The sequence below is a fragment of the Cebus imitator genome, unplaced genomic scaffold (genome assembly GCF_001604975.1).
Source record: "Cebus imitator isolate Cc_AM_T3 unplaced genomic scaffold, Cebus_imitator-1.0 Scaffold253, whole genome shotgun sequence".
In the NCBI taxonomy this organism is placed as follows: Eukaryota; Metazoa; Chordata; class Mammalia; order Primates; family Cebidae; genus Cebus; species Cebus imitator.
This window is the reverse complement of record NW_016107568.1, coordinates 1,569,996-1,576,578: the sequence shown is the minus strand read 5'-3', so window position 1 is coordinate 1,576,578 and position 6,583 is coordinate 1,569,996. Positions and strand designations below refer to the sequence as shown.

Below are 6,583 nucleotides of genomic sequence, written 5' to 3'. Positions count from 1 at the left end.
AAGGAAGGAAGGAAGGAAGGGGAAAGAAAGGAAAGAAAGGAAAAAGAAAGAAAGAAAGAGAGAAAGGAAAGAAAGAAAGAAAGAGAAAGAAAGAAAGAAAAGAAAAGAAAAGAAAAAGAAAGGGAGGGAGATAAGGAGGAAGGGAGGGAAGGAAGGAAGAAAGGTAGAAAGAGCAGAAAGAGTGAGTGAGCCTGTTTAATGAAGCATTGACACAGAACCCGGGCTATGATTATAGAATAGGACCATCATAGTAATTTTAAGAATTCTGGCCCTTAGAAGACAAAAATTAAATTTAATAAAAAATGTTAATGTGAAAATCACTTTTTAAAATTTGTTTGCAGTCTTTAGAATGTGAACTTTATTGGCTTAGATTTTACTAAGCTATATTTTGTAACAAATTGACACTTCATTTTTGCCTCAAATTAGTAGAAAAAACAATAGCCAAAGTTTGCTACAGAGAAATAAATGTTAATATTAGCTTTTTTTTTTTGAAAAGGTAGGGAACTTTAATTAGTAATACAAGTTAAGAAAATAACAAAGATGTGGGATAATGAAGAAAAATATGTGACAGTAATTTTTCATCCAAAAAAGGGTTACGTTCCTATTACCAAAAGCCAAAATATGTTTCACTGCAAATATACATAAAGATTAAGAATTGTTATTTTATGCCATTTCCCCAATAAGCCAACATATAACTTACATATAACTTACCAAGCCATAAATGTTTTTAAAAGAAATATGATTAAAATTATACAAAATGTTATAAAAATTTCAGAAAGAATGTTGATAGATATCTTGGTACATAGTAGGTTTAGTTGCATAGATATTAGGCAGAGGAACATATTTTATATCTTCTATAATAATAATTTTTTATTATCTCCTTGTGCACTAATATTTCCATATATCAAAATCATTTGAATAACCTTTCTAGTAAATCTCAACTCTGTAGATTGAAAAATTTTTTTAAACTTTATTTAACTTTAGTGGTGCATGTCCAGGTTTGTTATATAGGTAAACTTGTGTCCTGGGGATTTGATGTACAGATTATTTCACCACCAAGGTGTTAAGCCTGGTACCTATTAGTTATTTTTCCTGATCCTCTCCTTCCTCCCACCCTCCACTCTCCAAAAGTCCCTAGTGTCTGTTGTTCCATGTGTTATCATCATCTAGCTCCCACTTGTAAGTGACAACATGAATAATGGCCTCTGGCTCCATCCATGTCCCTGCATAGGACATGATCTCGTTATTTTTTATGACTGTGTAGTGTTCAATGGTATAATCAGTTTTCTTTTCTTTCTTTGTTTTATTTTGTTTTTTGTTTTTTTTTTCTGACAAGGTTTTGCTCATTGCCCTGACTGGAGTGCAATGGCATGATCTTGGCTCACCGCAACATTTGCCTCCCGCATTCAAGTGATTCTCCTGCCTCAGCCTTCTGAATAGCTGGGATTACAGGTATGCACCACCATGCCGGGAGTAATTTTGTATTTTTAGTAGAGATAGGGTTTCTCCATATTGGTCAGGCTGGTCTCAAACTCCTGACCTCAGGTGATCCACCCACATCAGCCTCCCAAAGTGCTGGAATTACAGACGAGAGCCACCGCACTTACTCAGTTTTCTTTATCCAGTCTACCACTGATAGGCATTTAGGTTGATTCTTTGCTATTGTGAACAGTGCTGCAAGGAACATATGTGTTCATGTATCTTTATGACAGAATGATTTATAGTCTTTTCGGAATATACCCAGTCACGGGATTGCTGGGTTGAATGGCAGTTCTGTTTTTAGGTCTTTGAGGAATTGCCGCATTGTTTTCCACAATGGTTGAACTAATTTACACTCCCACCAAGTGTATAAGCATTCTTTTTGGAAACAAATTTTGTCAGTATCTTCAATTCTTAACACCCATGTTTTAGAACGTGTTAAGCCTATTGTCCTTTAACCACTATTTGCATACAAATTGAAATGTAAAACAGACAAAAGAGAAAGAAAGAAGAAAGGAGGGAGGGAGGAAGGGAGAAGAGAGAGAGAGATGGAAAGAAAGATGAAAGAGAGAAAGAAGAAAGAAAGAAAAAAGAAGAACGAAAAAGAGAAAGAGATGAAAAAAGAAAGAAGGAAAAGAAGTGAGAAAGAAGAAAGAAAAAGGAAAGAGAGAGAGAAAGGAAAGAAAATAAAAGAGTAACTCACCTAAGAGGAAGGTCCGTTCCCACCAAGTCTCAGAAGCCTGCACTCGTGATTTTTAGGCACTTTCCCCTCCAGTTCCGTGGGATCCAGCACTTCGGTCGGAGAATAGAACCCACCTGCCGAATGGCTCGTCTGGCCAATGGACTTAAAGATACTGGAGTTTGTCTTCTCTCTCTAGACAGCAACTCACCCACTGCGGAGGCGGATTGGCTGCGCTGGGGACACCTGCCGGCGTGCTTATAGAAAAGAGTGATCGGGAAGGCGAGGCCGAGGGAGTGCGCCAAGCTTACCCAGCCACAGCGCTCCTCCTTGACGCCGCGAGCAGGACCCTGTCTCACTGGGCCCGCTGCCCACGGCGGTCCTTGCCTGCTTCTATTCTTCGGGTTTGCCCAGTCCGGAGTATTGGGAAGCGAAAGCGTCCTCGTTTCTGGTAGGTTGGGCTGGGCAGGGCTGGAGAGGGAGCGGGAAAGCGCAACTCAGGAGTGGGAGGAGCTGGGACGCTGGCGGCAGAGCCACTGAGGCAGCTTTCTCGAGGGGAACGGAGATGGAAGTCGGGGTGCAGGAATGTGGCTGTCCCCGCCTGTAAATCAGGGCTGCGGAGTAGGCGCTGAGGCAGCAGTCTGGGATCTCTACTGCAGCACACAGGAGGTGCTGAGGCTAGTTGCGTGAGTGGGGAGATTCAGGCACTTCCCAGGGGGCAGCATGCCCAGCAGATGGGATAGGCCCCTGCGACCAGGACAATCACGAAGAAGCGGAGGATGCATGAGGAGTAAACGCCCTTGTCATAAATCGATTCTCCAGATATTCATCAATATGTGCAGACGCTTACGGCAGTGATGAAGAAGATGATATGGGCCCTAGGAATATGCATCTCGAAGCTTGTAAGGTTGACCCAAAGGAGGGAGAGACAGACCTAGAGTCAGGTTTAGCAAATTTATTTCAACCTGCCAGGCAGCCTCACCACAGGTAGGGAAGGCAGCAGCCTGACTTACAGACTATAGGGGTTATATAGGGGGTTTGCAGGTAGCTGGGTGCTATTCTAAGAAAAACTGCATCTTGGTTCTCAGGGGCTGACATTCTGCTTAATCAGGTCAACATCCTGGGTTTGAGAGCCGGGTGTGACCCTGTGCTGGAACCTAGGCGCCCTGTTTACAAGTTTTGAGGCTGTTTTTGGTGAGAGGGGCTTAGCAAGGAGAACAGGAGGGGGTCTATGGGCTTGCCTTGATGTGACCCTAACATTCCAGTCTTTTGTTACATATATGAAAGGAAAGATAAAGGGGACATTGTTTGTTTTTAGCTGCTTAGTACTGAATGGGGATGTTTGTGAGGTGAGGCTGGCTTGTAAGTTGGTAGTCTTGGAACATCATCACATCTTATATCGTGCGGTGGGTAAAAGCCTATATTTGCTTCTGTAGAAACTGGATGAGGAGGTGTAAGAGGCAAGGGCCAAAGACTAAGAGGAGGAGGAGAGTTATGACAGGACCAAGGAGGGGAAGTAGCCAGAGGGCCCAAGAGCTGAGAGACCAAGCAGGCAGCGGCGCCAAGCGGAAGAATTGTTCTCTCTTATTTTCTGGATTTCTCTTTGAGCCTTTTGATAGCATTTTGTACTAACCTAGATTCACTGAGGTAGAAACAGCATCGTTTGTTTAAAAACAATTGTTTTAAACTGTTTATTTAAAAGGCACAGACTTCCTTTTTCAGCAGTGAGGAGGTCTTAGGCCTCTTTGGGTTTTTGTACGGCGGTTGCTGCTAAAGAGTCTAGTTGGTTTTGGAGGTGAGTGATAGAATTTGCTAGTTTTTTTTTTTTTTTTAGTGATTATTGGAAGCTTTGGGAGAGCAACTAGAAATATGATAATGAGGTTCTTAGGCTTCCTGCTTCTAACCTGACACTGGTTGTGACTCTAAGGGCTACTAATACGGGAATGAATTCTGTTTTGAGTGGGGGATGGGTGTGTAGTGTAGCAGGGACAGAGAGTTCTTGGTTTGGAGGGATAAGGTTAATGTTGCAGGTAAGGTAGACTAGGGTACAAGTACCCGTCTAGTTGGTAGGGAGACAGAAGTAGGTTGTGGATCTGCAGAGGAAGAAGATAAGATGCCTGCGGTATTAATGTAAACAGACAAGTGGATTGAGAATAGGTGTTGGAGTGTTTAGGTTCCTTGTTTGGAGGGACTTGGTCCAGCTTTAGCAACCTAGAGTGAGGAGGAGGAGACAGAGAGAGAGAGAGACCCCTTTGAGAGCTCCTGTCTGCGAAAGGGGTTTCCATGTTTAAGAGGCAGAAGGGGAGGTCCTGAGGATGGGCTGGGTAAAGAGGCCATTAGCTTCAGGGGAAGCTGAACAATTTACCTGGAGTGAAGTATGGGAAGAGGAATGGGAGATGGTTTGAGCTGAGCCACAGGCAGGGGGAGGGATAGTGCCTACATGTATGTGTCGACTGGAAGAGGTGATACATAAAGGGGCTTGGCCAAGTTTGGGGGTATGTAGGATTGTGGGACTTTGGATGGCAGGGTGAGGGAGTTTTTCATGCTCATAATCGGCAGTATACACGGAGAGAAGTTTGGTAGCTTTGTTAGCGAGGGCAGTGGATAGTTTTCAGTGAGGGTCAGGGCTCTGTCTACAAAATCAGAGCCTTTTGGGATGGTGTGTGAGAAGCGAATGGGAATATAGTCCTAGGGCTGAGAAACTGGGATAACTGAGTAGGCAGTAGAGGAAAGGAAAAAACAGGTCCAGCAACAGGAAGCAAGTGAAGAGTTGGTTGGAGTGCAGTAACAGAGAGAGAGATTGAGAGATTGTTTGAGTCTTGTCAAAGTGAGAAGGGACTTCGAGAGCGCAGAGGCGGGGCTGACTATTAAAAGAGTTAGGAACTTGAGGAAGAATTGGAGTCTGTATTTGGGGGAAGGAGTTGATAGGGGTTGTATGGGGAGATGGCCTCTTTTAGAGAGTTTGTGAGGTGGCTGATAGAGTCCTGTGGATACTCAAACTCTCCTTGTAGATGAGCAAGGAATAGGTGAGTTAAGACTTTTGTTGTTGTTGTTTTTCCTGTGGGAATGGGGAGAGAGGAGAGGACTTTTAATGTTTGGTATGCTATGGGGAAAGGCTGTTCCTCTTAGCTGATATTTAAGGATAGGAGGAGAGTGGAGGGTCGCTTGGGAGGAAGTGACAAAGCATACATGTCAGTCTGAGGTTATGTCTTTTAGTGTGGTAAATGGGGAGGGGCAGAGAAGTAAGGGCAAAGGAGAAGGTACAGGAGGCGTGCACTGACAGGGAAGGATTGGTGAAGAGATGTTAGTATTTTCTTAGTTTGTTCTTGAAGGAGGATGAGTTTTTGATTTTTGACTATCCAGTTTCCTTGGGAGGAGGCTTTTTGTTGTAACAATGAAGGTTTTTCGGTGGGGGAATACTGGGGTTGGATTGTGGGGGTGATGAGGAGGAGAGAGGCAAGGGCAGAGGAAAGGGAGGCTTCTTTTGCTGCCTGGTCGACTTTTCTGTTTTTTTCTTTTTTTTTCTTTTTTTGAGATTTCATCTGATCCTATTTGGTGTCCTCGGCAGTGTCCTCCCTGCTTTAGCTGGGAGGTGTGCAGCTTGGAGGAGTTGGCAAATAAGGGGACCTTTAGTGATGGGGGTTCCTGCCTACAATGGAAGGACAGCAAAGCATGATAAGGAAAGAATGTGAGAAAATGGTATTAGATCGGGAACAAGTAAGGGTTTTGGCGGCACATGGATGCCAGATAAGTTCATCAACCTCCACAACGAAGACCTGTGAGGGAGGAGTTGGTCCTTAAAATTCAAGTAAAGCCAAATAAGTGGCCTTGGTATTGATTAAAAATGAGATTGGCTTACCTGCTGCTAATAGAGTTACCCTAGGCTACCATACAATAATGGCAGATGGAGCCCAGGGCCCTGGACCTCCGGCCCCATCAGTCTTCAGCAGCTAAGCCATGGAACTGTGGGAGTGCAAGCGATTTTTTATCTTTTGTCTTGGTGAAGGGGTTACAAGTTGGAGGTACAGGCTTTTCTGTCTGCCTGTTGAGAGGACACTCAGACTTCCAGTGACCTGTCTGCTGGCAGATGGAGCAAGGGCTTTTTGGCGCCCATTGATTGGCACATGCCTAATGGCCTTCCTTGCCACACTTGAAACATGCCCTCGGAGGTGCACTGCTGTCAGGTCTTTTGTGCCCCTGGGTGCCACAGCTAGGCTTTTTAGGTTGGCAAATGGCTGCTGCTAGAAACTGGTATTTAGCACGATCTCTTTGGGCCTTGTCTGTTTTACTTTGTTTATCCTTGTTATTGAAGACCTTGAAGGCCAGATTAAGGATTATGATCCTTCAGTGGGGGATTATGATGTTGTCGAGAAGGAGGAAAGTTGGCGGTGTTAAAGGAAGAGGAGTCGTCAGCTGGGGCTGTGG

At 44.2% G+C, this 6,583-nt stretch overlaps 1 protein-coding gene and 1 long non-coding RNA gene across 4 annotated transcripts in view; one reads left to right on the top strand and one right to left on the bottom strand.

Moving 5' to 3' along the window:
• The window catches only part of LOC119467011, an 18,469-nt gene that overhangs the window by 9,239 nt on the left and 2,647 nt on the right, over nt 1–6,583 (bottom strand). Inside the window, exon 2 of the long non-coding RNA XR_005195526.1 lies at nt 2,183–2,629. This is a non-coding gene — a long non-coding RNA (uncharacterized LOC119467011). The remainder of the gene's footprint in view (nt 1–2,182; nt 2,630–6,583) is intronic.
• Nucleotides 2,479–6,583, top strand: part of LOC108282871 (protein FAM111A-like) — a 19,184-nt gene continuing 15,079 nt past the window's right edge. Inside the window, exon 1 of one of the 3 annotated variants that reach the window (XM_017498895.2) lies at nt 2,479–2,609. The gene's annotated coding sequence lies outside the window, so the exon portion shown is untranslated. Of the gene's footprint in view, nt 2,610–3,862; nt 3,954–4,892; nt 5,185–6,583 lie in introns of those variants that run through there. The other 2 variants (XM_037728001.1, XM_037728000.1) reach the window with 2 other exon arrangements.